Raw genomic sequence first — 13,125 nt, 5'->3', positions numbered from 1 at the left:
GTAAAAAGTGAGCCAATGGGTCCTCACCGCTCCCCGAGTTTAGTTAAAAGGAAGAAGGGGACCACGGCCACTCCAAACTCAGCCGCGCTTTCGGGACTCGGGGTGCGGAGGGAGGTCCCGCGGGCGCGCCATCCCGTACGTTTGGGGTAAACCGCAGGGACTGCGCTGCCCGCTTCCCGACCCCCGATCGGGATCCCTGCCGCCCCCCGTACTCGGCCGGGCAGGGCCCGGGGCGGTCGCATCGGTCACCTGGAGTTCCGGCCGGGAGTTCGAGCAACGGCTCCTGCGGCGGCGGTGGCGGCTGCTGCGTGTTGGTCCCCGTTGGTAAGTAACAGTCTCCACGGCTACAGTCTCTATGGCGGCGGCGGTGGCGGTGGCTGCCGCTCCTCCTCCCGCTCCCGGCGCCCGCCTGCCTCTCGCCGCCTGCCCGCCTGCCGCGACGGGGCGGGGCGTTGTTATCGGCAACGGTTACCAGGCTCCACGCCCCACCCCCTCAACGGCCCGCCTCCAACGGGCGCGATGAGGGCGGGGCGCAAGACTCTGCAGCTCCCCATTGGCTGCCCGGAGTACCTGTCAGCGGGGGCGTTCCCCGGCGAGGAAGAGGGCGAGGCTCGACCAATCGCCCCGAAGGAGGGCGGGGCTTGGAGGGAGGCGGGCGCCGCTTGGGAGGGCTGGTAGGCTGGAGGCGCGCGCGGGCCGGGTGTTGGTTGCGCCGCTCCCGGAAGGCCGAGTTTTGTTGACCCGGGAGCCTTCGCTTATTGTCGGGCGTCCTGGCACAGTCTAGGGCCGGGGTCAGCAAATTCCGACCCGCGGGCCAGATGCGGCCCACTGCCTTATTTTCATGGCTCACAAGCTGAGAATTTTAAAATATGTTTTAAGTGGTTAAAAAAAAATCAAAAGAAGACTCTTTCGTGGCACGTGGAAACTATATGAAAGTCTATTTTATTTTACTGAATCCAGTATTTTCAGCTCCTTTAAGGACTGACAGACTATGGCCCGCGGGCCAAATTCTGCCTGCCTGTGCTTGTAATTAAAGGTATTTTGGAGCACAGCTTCCCCCATTCCTTTTAAGGGACACGGAAACTTGTCCCATAGAGACAGAGTTGGGTACTAGAGACTTGAGCATTTGCACAAAGATGGGATGACATGAGCAAAGTCGAAAATATTTACTATCTGGTACTTCACAGAAAACGTTTGCCGACATTTTCCCCTCCTCCCTACCCCCAGGTAGTAGGTTCAACTTTTGAATGGGACAAACAAGGGACCCTCTCAGAGTTTTTTTTTTTGGCGGGGGGGGGGGATTGACAATAAACAGAATAATAAAGTAAACATATATAGTTATTTGGAAGAAGGGCCTGGAACACAAGGAGAAAAAGCTTGCTCTGAGAAAAGGCAGGCAGGGTAAGGTAAGGGAAGATTAGATTTCAGCCTCATTCATTCACTCATTCAACAAGTAATCATATAAGTCAGCATTAACTAAATTGTCCTTATATGCCAGAAAGTGATCTAAGCATTTTTCTTAGTTAAATCTCACAATCACATCCTGAAAAAAATCGTATGCATTATCCCCGTTTTACAGATCAGAGAACAGAGGCCGGGAAAAAAAAATGAGTGAATTTGTATCAAACAGCTTGTACGGGCTTCGAACTCCTGTGGTCTGGTGCCCAATCCCACACCCTTGACCACTAGATGGGTAGTTTTCAAACATTTTTCACCACAAGGCATAGCAGGAAGTATATTTTACTCAGAGCTCCAGTTCACACAAACACATATATGACAAAAACATTTTCATGACATGATACTTTAGGTAATGCTGATTTTTTTTATTCTGTTTTGTTTTAATGAAAATGCTGATGGTGACTTGCTGAATTGATTTTGCCACGTTCTAATGGGTTGCTTCTTGCAGAGTTTCGTGTGAAGGAATCTTAACCTTAAGACTGCAGCAATCAGTTTCTGTCCTTCCATGATTAATTTAGTTAAAAATACTTATTGAGTGCCTACTATTTGCCAGGCACTGTTCTTCTAGGGACACAAGTCCCACACTTATAGGAAAAGTAACAGGGTAGTAACTTGGGGGTGAGTAGGTGGGGCTTATTTTGGATGGAACAGCCAGGGATGGCCTCTGAAGTGTGGCCAACCCAGATGGTTTGATTATGGGGTTTCCCAGGGCGTGGGACTTTCAGTGCTAAATCTGGAAAATTCCCAGACAAAGTGGGAAAATTTGGTCACCCTAGGCCTCTCTGAGGGGGTGACCTTTGGGCCAAGGTCAGAATAATGAGGAAGAGGAAAGGAACATTTCAGGAATTAAAAATCCCTGGGGTGGAAACTCATGTGGAAGAAACAAAAAGCAGGTCCTTGGGCGTGGCTGGAACAGAGTGAATGGGGAGGGGAAAGTGGGTGGGGGGTGGTGAGTCAGAGGATGGAGGGGGTCATTTTATTTGAGGTCCCATAGGCCATGGGAAATGGTCTTCATCAGATTGGGAAGCCATTGCAGGGTTTTAAGTGGGGGGCAGACGTACTCCAATTTGTGATTTGTGATTTTAAAAGCTCACTACATGCAGGATAGATTGATTGCAGGAGACAAGAAAGACAGAGAACTCGGGAGTCTGTTACAGTTCTGGACTGAAAGGTATGGTGACCTCCATTAGGGACCTGGTAGCAGAGGTGGAGATGAATGGGTGGATTAGAGGTATGTTTTGGAGAGCATTCTGATGGACTGGATGTGGGGAGGTGAGGGGAAAAGTTTCAGAGTGGGACAGGAGGTACCTTGGAGCCTTCTTGTACGGTTCATTCTGCTATAACTCTTGTTTTGAGAACGCAAATTTGTCCCAACGTGATTCCATATTTGCAGTATTATTTATGTATTTCTTCCCCACTGAACAGGTGTAAAATTCTGCTATCTCAAAGAAGAAATCATGAGGGAAGTTAGAAAATACTCTGAGATGACCAAAAATGAAACACAACATACCAAAGTTTATGAGATGCAGCTCAAGTAGAGGAAACTTGATAGCTATAATCATCTATGTTGAAGAAAAAAAGAGAGAGGGAAAGATTTCAAATTAGTAATCTAGCTATCCACCCTAAGAAACTGGAAAATAAGAGTAAACTAAAACTGAAGCTAGCGAAAGGAGTGAAATAATAAGGATTAGGGTAGGCGTAAATGAGATAGAGACTAGAAAATCAACAGAGAGAATTAATAAAACCACAAGTTACTCCTCTGAAAAGATCAAATAGGTTGATAAAACTTTAACTAGGCTGACCAAGATAAAAAGAGAGAAGATTCAAATTACTAAAATCAGGAAACAAAGAGGGGACATTACAATCAACATTAAAGAAATATAAAAATGATAAAATAATACTATAAACAATTGTATGCCAACAAATTAGATATCCTAGATGTAATGGGAGAAATTCTTAGAAAGACACAAATTAACAAAACTGGTTCAAGAAGAAATAGAAAATTGAATGGATTTTTAACAAGTAAAGAAATTGAATCAGTAATCAAAAAACTTCCAACAAAGAAAAGCCCAGGACTACACAGCTTCATGGATGAATTCTACCAAGTGTTTGAAGAAGATTTAACACTTATCCTTCACAAACTAATTTTTTTTTAAATATTTATTTATTTGGTTGCACTGGGTCTAGTTGTGGCACATGGGCTCCTTAGTTGTAGCTCGCAAGCCCCTTAGTTGTGGCTCACTGGCTCCTTAGTTGTGGCATGCATGTGGGATCTAGTTCCCTGACCAGAGATGGAACCTGGGCCCCCTGCACTGGGAGTGCAGAGTCTTCACACTGTGCCACCAGGGAAGTCCCCACAAACTATTCTTAAAATTAGAAGAGGAGGAAATACTCCATGAGGCCATTCTAACATTCTCTGAGGCCAGAATTATCCTGATACCATAACCAGACAAAGACATCACAAGAAAAGAAAACTAATGGCCAAGATTTCTTATGAACATAGATGCAAAAATCCTCAACAAAATACTGGCAAACCAAACCCAGCAGCATATAAAAAGATTTATACACCATGATCGAGTGGAATTTGTCCCAAGAATGCAAGGTTGGTTGGTTCACTATTAAAAAAGTAATAATTGTTTTAGTAGAATAAAGGACAAAAACGATATGATCATCCCAACAGATGCAGAAAAGAAGCATTTTACAAAATCCAACGCTCTTTCACAACAAACTAGGAATAGAGGAAAACCTCAAGCTGATAAAAGACATCTACAAAAAATGCCACCATTAAGTATCAATAATGATACTTAATGGTGAAAAGCCAAATGCTTTCTGCCTAAGATCAGGAACAAGACAAGGATATCTGCTCTCGACACTTCTATTCGACATTGTCCTGGATGGGCTAACCAGGGTAATTAGGCAAGAAAAGTAAATAAAAGGCACCCAGATTGGAAAGGAAGCAGGAAAACTATCTCTATTTGCAGATGACATGATCTTGTATGTAGAAATCCTAAGGAACCCGTTAAAAAGCTATTAAAACTAATAAGTGAATTCAGCAAAGTTGCAGCATACAAGTTCAATATACAAAACTCAATTGCTTCTCTATACACTAGCAATGAACAATCTGAAAATGAAATCAAGAAAAGAATTCAATTTACAATAACTCAAAGAGAACCAGAGACTTAGGAATGAATTTAATGAAAGAAGCCAAGACTTGTACAATGAAAACAAACAAACCAAAACCAAAACCAAAACAAGCAAACAAAAAAAACCAACAGCATTGAAGGAAATTAAAGAAGTCCCAAGGAAATCAAAGGATATCCCATGTTCATGATTAAGAAGATTTAATGTTCTTAAAATGGTAATATTCTCCAAACTGACCTAGAGACTAAATGTAATCTCTATCAGAATCCAGCTGGGTTTTTGTTGTAGTTGTTGAAATTTACAAGCTGATCCTAAACTTCATAAAGCAATGCAAGGAACCCAGAATAACCCAAACAATCTTGAAAAAGAAGAACAAAATTGGTAGACTCACACTCCTACATTTTAAAACTTACTACAAAGCTACAGTGTGATACTGGCATAAGGCTAAACACACAGATAAATGGAACAGTACTGAGAGTCCAGAAATAAACGTACAGTTTTACAATCAATTGATTTTTTTGGACAAGAGTGCCAAGATTATCAATAGTCTCTTCAACAGGTGGCGCTGGGACAACTGGATGGCCACATGCGAAAGGATGAAGTTGGACCCCTACTTCACACCATATACAAAATTAACTTAAAATAGATCACACAGACCTAGGTGTAAGAACTAAAACTACAGAACTCTTGGAAGAAAATATAGGAGTAAATCTCCATAACCTTGGTTTGGCAATGGCTTCTTCAATACGATACCAAAAGCAATTTAAAAATGGGAAAATATTTGAATTGACTTTTCTCCAAAGAAGATATACATACAAACAGCCAACAAGCACGTGACAAGATGCTCAAAATCATGAGTTCTCAGGGAAATACAAATGGAAACCACAATGAAATACTGCTTCACAGCTACTAAGATGACTATAATTTAAAAAACCGCAAAACCCCAAACAGGTAATAACAAGCGTTCGCAAGGGTGTGGAGAAACCAGAGCCCCTCATACACTGCTGGGAGAAATGTAAAGTGGTACAGCCGCTTTAGAAAACAATATGGCAGTTCCTCAAGAAGTTAAACATAGAATGGCTATATGACCCAGCAATTTCAGCCCTAAGTATACATACCCAAGAGAAATGAAGACATATATCCACACAGTAAGTTGTACACACATTTTCGTGGTGGCATTATTCATAACAGCCCAAAGTAAACAATCCAAATAGCCACCAACAGATAGACGGGTAAGTAAAATATGGTAAATCCATATGATAGAGTTTTATTAGGCAATACAATGGAATGATGTATTGATATCCACTACAACATGAATGAACCCTCAGCACATGATGCCAAGTGAAAGGTGACAGTCACAAAAGGGCACATATTGTGTGATACCATTTATGGGAAATGACCAGAAGAGGCAAATCCATAGAGACAAAAAGTAGATTGATTAGTGGTCATCGGGGGTTGGAGGAGGGGAAATGGGGAGGTGCTGCTAAGGTGATGAAAATATTCTAACTGGATTGTGGTGATAGTTGCACAAGTCTTTGTATGTTCTAAAAACCACTGAATTACATACTTTAAAAGGATGAGTGTCATGGCATGTGAATTATATCTCAATGAAGTTGTTATTAAAAGACTCTGCTACCATATTAATTAGGTTCCTTTTAGTTGTAACTCAGGTGTGTAACTCACTGACGAAGTTTTTGAGTATTGTCACCCTAACTCCATTTCACCCACAAGCCAGCCCTGTGTGTTTTCTCCTGTAATTTTGCCCAGGGCAGTGATTTTTAGGAATGCATTGATTGCCTTAGCGCAAAACTCACTGTATGGAGTTACTCCAGTTTGATGGCCGGAAGCAGCAGCCTTCAGCTGGTCAAGTGACAGTCGTCCTTCATAGAAAGACAAGACAAGGTTGAGACCCTGCCTGGTCAGTTTTTAAGAAAAATCCAATAACCCGTAGCCGTTTGGTTAAGCGGAACCTCCTCAGAAATTTAGCAGCAGCCTGTGACATCGAGGCTCTCTCATCCAATGGACTGATTTTCACTGATGTCAAACACGACTGCACATTTCCCTTCTTGCTTATTAGCTCCTGGGAGGAGTCTAAAGTCTTTGGAGATAAAATACTGAGCTGCACCTGCCCTGTCTATCTGTAGTGGAGAAGGATCCCCGTTCGAAAGTTATTATGAACTTCAAGACGGCAACAGCACAGCAATAAATCAAGCATAGGAGACCTCGGGAAGCTGTCCTGGATACAAGCCACCACCCCCCGTCCCATCTTGGTGGGTGGGCTGCCACCTGCCATTCCTTTTACCCGGTCAAACCTACTACACTGACCGCCACTTCCACTCTCCCTGGTCCCTAGGAATTCAGGCCCCATGGCGTGCTTATCCTCTGCGAAGAGATACCAGAACAGGCTCCAGGACAAGATCTTAGATGCCCCCACGCCGGCTCTCTGAGCACATCTAGTTCCCGAGAAACACACAACACCTCTTCCCAAACAAACCCTCTGTTTGCAAGCCCATCCTGATTTAGCATCAAGTTGCCTTGGCTCAGCTATCAAAACAGACAACCAGCCCTTCTCTCATCCTGCAGCTTCTGGCAGGAAGTGGATACCGGTCCAGCACGCCTCCCTGGAATGGGAGCATCACCCGCCCCCTGCTCCCAGGGAGTCTCTTTGGAGCCAAGGCACGCCCTTCAAGTCCCCCTGCCCAGGATCGGAGGGAGGGGCAACCAGACCCCTCTGTTCACCCAGCCCTCGGCACCCCGGATGTAGTCTGCCAAGACATCCCTTTAAAAAGTTAAATAGTGCCATTTGCAGCAACGTGGATGGACCTGGAGATGATCATACTAAGTGAAGCAAGTCAGACAGAGAAAGACAAATATCATATGACATCACTTATATGTGGAATCTAAAAAAAAAAAATGATACAAATGGACTTATTAACAAAACAGAGGGACTTCCCCGGTGATCCAGTGGGTAAGACTCCATGCTCCCAGTGCAGGGGGATCCGGTTCGATCCCTGGTCAGGGAACTAGATCCCACATGCGTGCCACAACTAGTAGTCCAAATGCTGCAACTAAGAGTCCTCATGCCACAACTAAAGATCCCGAGTACCCCAACTAAGACCCAGTGCAGCCAAAAAAAAAAAAAAAAAAAAAAAAAAAACCAGAAACAGATTCACAGACTTAGAGAACAAACTTATGGTTATTAGGTGGGGACAGATGGCGGGGAGGGATAGATTGGAAGTTTGGGATCGATATGTGTACATGCTGCTATATTTAAAATAGATAAGCAACAAGGACCTACGGTATAGCACAGGGAACTCTGCTCAATATTCTGTAATAACCTAAATGGGAAAAGAATTTGAAAAAGAAGAGATACATGTACATGTATCACTGAATCTCTCTGCTGTGCACCTGAAACTAACACAACATTGTTAATTAACTAGACTCCAATAGACAATAAAATTTTTTTAAATTAAAAAAATAAAAATTTCTCTTACGATGTCCACTCTCACCCTTCTGTACCCTCTGGATAGGTGAACAGCCTTTAAAGCTGGGAACCTCCTTCTCAGTTATTTCCTCTGAAAACCTACTCATTGGGCTGGCACCTCCCTGTGGAATTCCAGAACCTTTCGGTCCTGGTGCCCCAGTTGAAATTTCAGTTTCCAGCCCCGTCCTCCAGTCTCAGTAAATTCCAGCAGGGCAGGGACCTCTTCTGTCTACTCTCATCTCTATCCTCTAAAGCAGAGGTTTTTTTTGTTGTTGTTGTTGCTTGTTTGTTTGTTTTTCTCAATGAACCAGTTCTTGGTTTCACTGATTTTTTTAAAAAAGTATTTATTTATTTGGCTGTACTGGGTCTTAGCTGCAGCATGTGGGATCTTCGTTGCGGCATGCTGTATCTTTCTTTTTTTTTTTTTGCGGTACGCGGGCCTCTCACTGTTGTGGCCTCTCCCGTTGCGGAGCACAGGCTCCGGACGCGCAGGCTCAGCGGCCATGGCTCACGGGCCCAGCCGCTCCGCGGCACGTGGGATCCTCCCGGACCGGGACACGAACCCGCGTCCCCTGCATCGGCAGGCGGACTCTCAACCACTGCGCCACCAGGGAAGCCCATGCTGGATCTTTAGTTGTGGCGTGAGGGCTCTTAGTCTCAGCATTCGGACTCCTAGCTGAGGCATGCGTGCAGGATCTAGTTCCCTGACTAGCGATTGGACCCGGGCTCCCTGCATAGGGAGCCTGGAGTCTTAGCCACTGGACCACAGGAGAGTCTTGTAAAGCAGAGGTTTTTTTTCTAACCAAGTGTGACTCTGCCTCACAGGGGGACTCTTGTCAATGTCTGGGGACGTTTCCGGCAGTCATGACCAGGGGGTGCTGCTGGCATCTAGTCAGTAGAGACCAGGGATGATCCTGAACACCCCGCAGTGCACAGCATGGCCCCACCACAGACGATTTATCTGGGCCCAAATGCCAACGGTGCCTAGACGAAGAAACCCAGCATTGAGCCTCTGGGGAAAGATTGAGTCTGACGCCCCAGTTCGCACCGCGCACTAGAATGAATTCCCAATGTGTTAAGCCGTGTAAAGCAGGGTGCCTCCCACCCCCAGCATCTGTGAGTGACCTCCTCTCTCCCTCCCCAGACACTCTGTGTGTTTCAAACGTGGGTAGCACCCTAGGGCCTCCGCAGGTCAGATGATTATGGAATGCAGTGTCTTCTGGGGGGTCCCTGGAATCCCCTAACCCGGGGAGGATCTCACCTGGGATGATTCTGCCCCCTGTGAGACACTGGGCGATGTCTGAAGACACTTTTGATGTCACAGCTGGGGGAGGGGGAGCCACTGGCGTCTGGCGGGTAGACGCGGGGCACACTGCATCCCTACAGGGCACAGGACGGCACCGCCACAGAGGATGATGTGGCCGCAAAGGCAGCAGCCCCGACGCTGAGAAACCTTGGTCTAGAACTGGGCTTGGAACACAGCTTGTTCCTCAGTAAATCACTGTCGAATAAATGGGTGGTGGAATGCCAAGCCTGCAGGTAAAAATTCCTTGTCCGAACCTATCTTTAAAATTTTTTTTTTAAAATTTGAGATAAAATATACATAACATAAAAGTTACCATTTAGGACTTCCCTGGTGGCGCAGTGGTTGTGAGTCTGCCTGCCGATGCAGAGGACACAGGTTCGTGCCCCGGTCCGGGAAGATCCCACATGCCGCGTAGCGGCTGGGCCCGTGAGCCATGGCCGCAAAGCCTGCGCGTCCGGAGCCTGTGCTCCACAACGGGACAGGCCACAGCAGTGAGAGGCCCGCGTACCGCAAAAAAAAAAAAAAAAAAAAAAAACTGGGAAAAGTTACCATTTAAACCACTTGTGAGTGTACAGTTCAGTGGTATTAAGTACATTCACATTTTTGTACTACCATCATGCATCTCCAGAACTCTGTATCCTGCAAACTGAAACTCTGTCCCCATGAAACACTGACTCCCCGGCCCCTCCCCCAGCCCCTGGAAACCACCATCTACTTCCTGTCTCTGTGGATCTGACTCCTCTAGGGACCTCCTCTGAGTGGAATCAGACAGTATCTGTCCTTTTGTCATGATGCTTCTAGCATCATGTCCTCAAGGTTCATCCGTGTCGTAGCGTGTGTCAGAATCACCTTCCTTTTTAAGGCTGAATAATGTTCCATTGTGTGGATGGACCGCATTTTATCCGTTCATCCATTAACAGACACTTGGGCTGCTTCTACCTTGACTGCTGTGACTCATGCTGCTATGAGCAAGGGTGTACAAATATCTCTTCAAGACCCTGCCTTTTATTCTTTCGTTGCCCCAAATCTCTTAAGGCTAGGTGGGCAGAAACCTCGCAGAAACGCTTCCGTTAGCAAAATGTAGACGAAAAGAATGCAATTCTGTGCTTGTAGGAAGGGGTTTAAGCCTCTGATTATAATCCAGAAAAGATATGGAAGGGTTGCTCTGAGATTCTTCCTTAGCTTTTTATTGTAATTCCACAACTTCCCACTCAAACAGTGGTTCTATATTATGTTAGGGCAGAAGGAAAACAGGTGTGAATTTCCAGCAGGGGATTTTGGCTCAGGACTTAGCGAGCCTCTATTCTGTCACTCTTAGCTCCCCCCCCCCCCCATATTCCTATTCTGGCCCAAGTCATCCCTTATCAAAAAGTGCCGGGTCCCTGCTGACACAGGACACCCAGGGCTTCCAAGTGGATGGAGGAAAGGCTGACATTTCCCCCTAGTGGACTCTGCTTTCTGTCCCTTCCTGAGACAAGGCTTTGCTTGCTTAAACACACAGCAATCTTTGGAAGACGATGTAGGGCACAGTTTGGAGGGAGAATGGCAGAGTCTGCAGCACAGGAGCCACAGAACCAGAAAAGTTGGGTAACAGTGGAAGCAACGGGGGTGTACCGAAGGCAGTATCTTGGATTGCTTTGCCCTCTTACCTAAAGCTCCGGGGCAAGTGACATCAAGGAGGAATCATTTATAAGGTGTAGCCAACTTGTCCTGATTTCCCCTAGAACTTCCCTGCTATTAAAACTGAAATACCAGGGTAATTCCCTGACAGTCCAGTAGTTAGGACTCGGTGCTTTCACTGCCTGGGGCCCCAGGTTCGATCCCTGGTTGGGGAACTAAGATCCCACAAGCTGTGAGGTGTGGCCAAAAAAGAAAAAAAAGAAAAGAAAAAGGAAAAAACCCTGAAAACTCCAGTTCCTCAAGAAGTTATTAGACAGAGTTACCATATGACCCCACAATTCTACTAGGCATATATCCAAAGGGATTGGAAACATTCGTCCATACGAAAACTTGTCCACGCACGTTTACAGCAGCATTACTCATATATAATAGCCCAAAACTGGAAAGGACTCTCAGATGTCTATCAACAGATGAATGGATAAACAAAATGTGGTATATTTACACAATGGAATACTATTCAGCCATAAAAAGGAGTGAAGCAATGATACTCACTACTATGCAGACGAACCTTGAAAACATGATGCTAAGTGTAGTGCAACAGTCACAAAGAAGCACATACTGTATGATACCATGTGGGTGAAATGTCCAGGCGAGGCAAATCTATAGGACAGAAAGTGGGTTCGTGGTTACCAGGGGCTGGGGAGGGAGGAGCTGAGGGGCTGCTAAATGGATACAAGGGTGTGGGTTTCCACTGGGGGAAGTGGAACTGTTCTGGAATTAAACAGTAGGGGTGGTTGCACCATGCTTTAAATATGCTAAAAATCACTGAATTGTACAATTTACTATGATGGACTTCGTGCTATGTGAATTATATCTGAATAATAATTTAAAAAAAAAATTTTTTTTTAACCTGAAAAGTTCCATGTCGCAGAGACCACCTCAGCCCTCGGCAAATCAGACGGTTGGTCACTCCAGCTGTTGTAGGTGTAGGTTTGGTTGCAGACAGGTTGCTATGGAGTCCCTGCTACCCTGTGCTGACAGACAGTCTTACTTTACTGTAGTCAGACACACTGTGAAGAAAGGGCTCCGTGATCAAAAGATGCCAGTGCCCAGGAGCTTATTAAAGGCCCTGAGAAGGGGCTTCCCTGGTGGCGCAGTGGTTGAGAATCCGCCTGCCGATGCAGGAGACACGGGTTCGTGCCCCGGTCCGGGAAGATCCCACGTGCCGCGGAGCAACTGGGCCCGTGAGCCATGGCCGCTGAGCCTGCGCGTCCGGAGCCTGTGCTCCGCAACGGGAGAGGCCACAACAGTGAGAGGCCCGCATACCGAAAAAAAAAAAAAAAAAAAAAAAAAAAAAAGGCCCTGAGAAGTCCTGCAATCGTATCCGAGTTAGGACCCCAGCCTTTGGAACCATTCAGACTTGGGTTCTTGATGCTAGCCGCATACTCAAGGGCAAGTCACGTAATCCTCTAACCCTAGTTTCCTCTTCTGTATGTATCAGTATATACCAGTAACTAGGGTTAGAGTTTCCTCTAACCCTAGTTTCCTCGTCTGTTAAAAAAAAAAAAAAAAAGGTTTCCGATGAAGACCTACCTTGTCGGAGTTCACTGGGATGTGCTCTGTAATGATGTGCCAGGGATACTGAAGGTGCCCAAGAGAGGTTACTAGTATCAGAAAAAAAAAAAAAAAAAAAAAAAAGCCATTAGTAAAAAAATGTTAATTCTAACTGCATTTCCCAAACCTATGAAACCGAGTGACCTATTTCCCCCTACTAACACTCCTCACCTTGGGAAATGCAGTTTACTATTAGGAACTGTCCTGGTGGGGGAAGGGAGGAATTAGGAGTTAGGGATTAACATATATACACTACTATATAGAAAATAGATAACCAACAAGGACCTACTATATAGCACAGGGAACTCTACTCAGTATTTTGTAATGACCTATAAGGGAAAAGAATCTGAAAAAAAAAAAAGATATATATGTATGTATAACTGAATCACTTTGCTGTACACCTGAAATGAACACGACCTTGTCAATCAACTATATGCCAACACAAAAATAAAATTTAAAAAAAGAGGAAAAAAAAAAGGAATTGTCCTGGTGTATTTCCAAG

The 13,125-nt window shown here is 45.2% G+C and overlaps 1 protein-coding gene across 11 annotated transcripts in view; it reads right to left on the bottom strand.

Moving 5' to 3' along the window:
- The window catches only part of RFX2 (regulatory factor X2), a 98,569-nt gene extending 98,149 nt beyond the window's left edge, over positions 1-420 (bottom strand). For 4 of the 11 annotated variants that reach the window (XM_067032959.1, XM_067032960.1, XM_067032961.1 and 1 more), the window contains exon 1: positions 250-334. The gene's annotated coding sequence lies outside the window, so the exon portion shown is untranslated. Of the gene's footprint in view, positions 1-249 lie in introns of all 11 variants that reach the window. The other 7 variants (XM_067032969.1, XM_067032965.1, XM_067032964.1 and 4 more) reach the window with 7 other exon arrangements.
- Positions 421-13,125: the final 12,705 nt, after the last annotated feature.

Source organism: Kogia breviceps, chromosome 4 (assembly GCF_026419965.1).
Source record: "Kogia breviceps isolate mKogBre1 chromosome 4, mKogBre1 haplotype 1, whole genome shotgun sequence".
Lineage (NCBI taxonomy): Eukaryota > Metazoa > Chordata > Mammalia > Artiodactyla > Physeteridae > Kogia > Kogia breviceps.
Note: the sequence above shows the minus strand (reverse complement) of the source record. Positions and strands in the feature narration are given on the sequence as shown.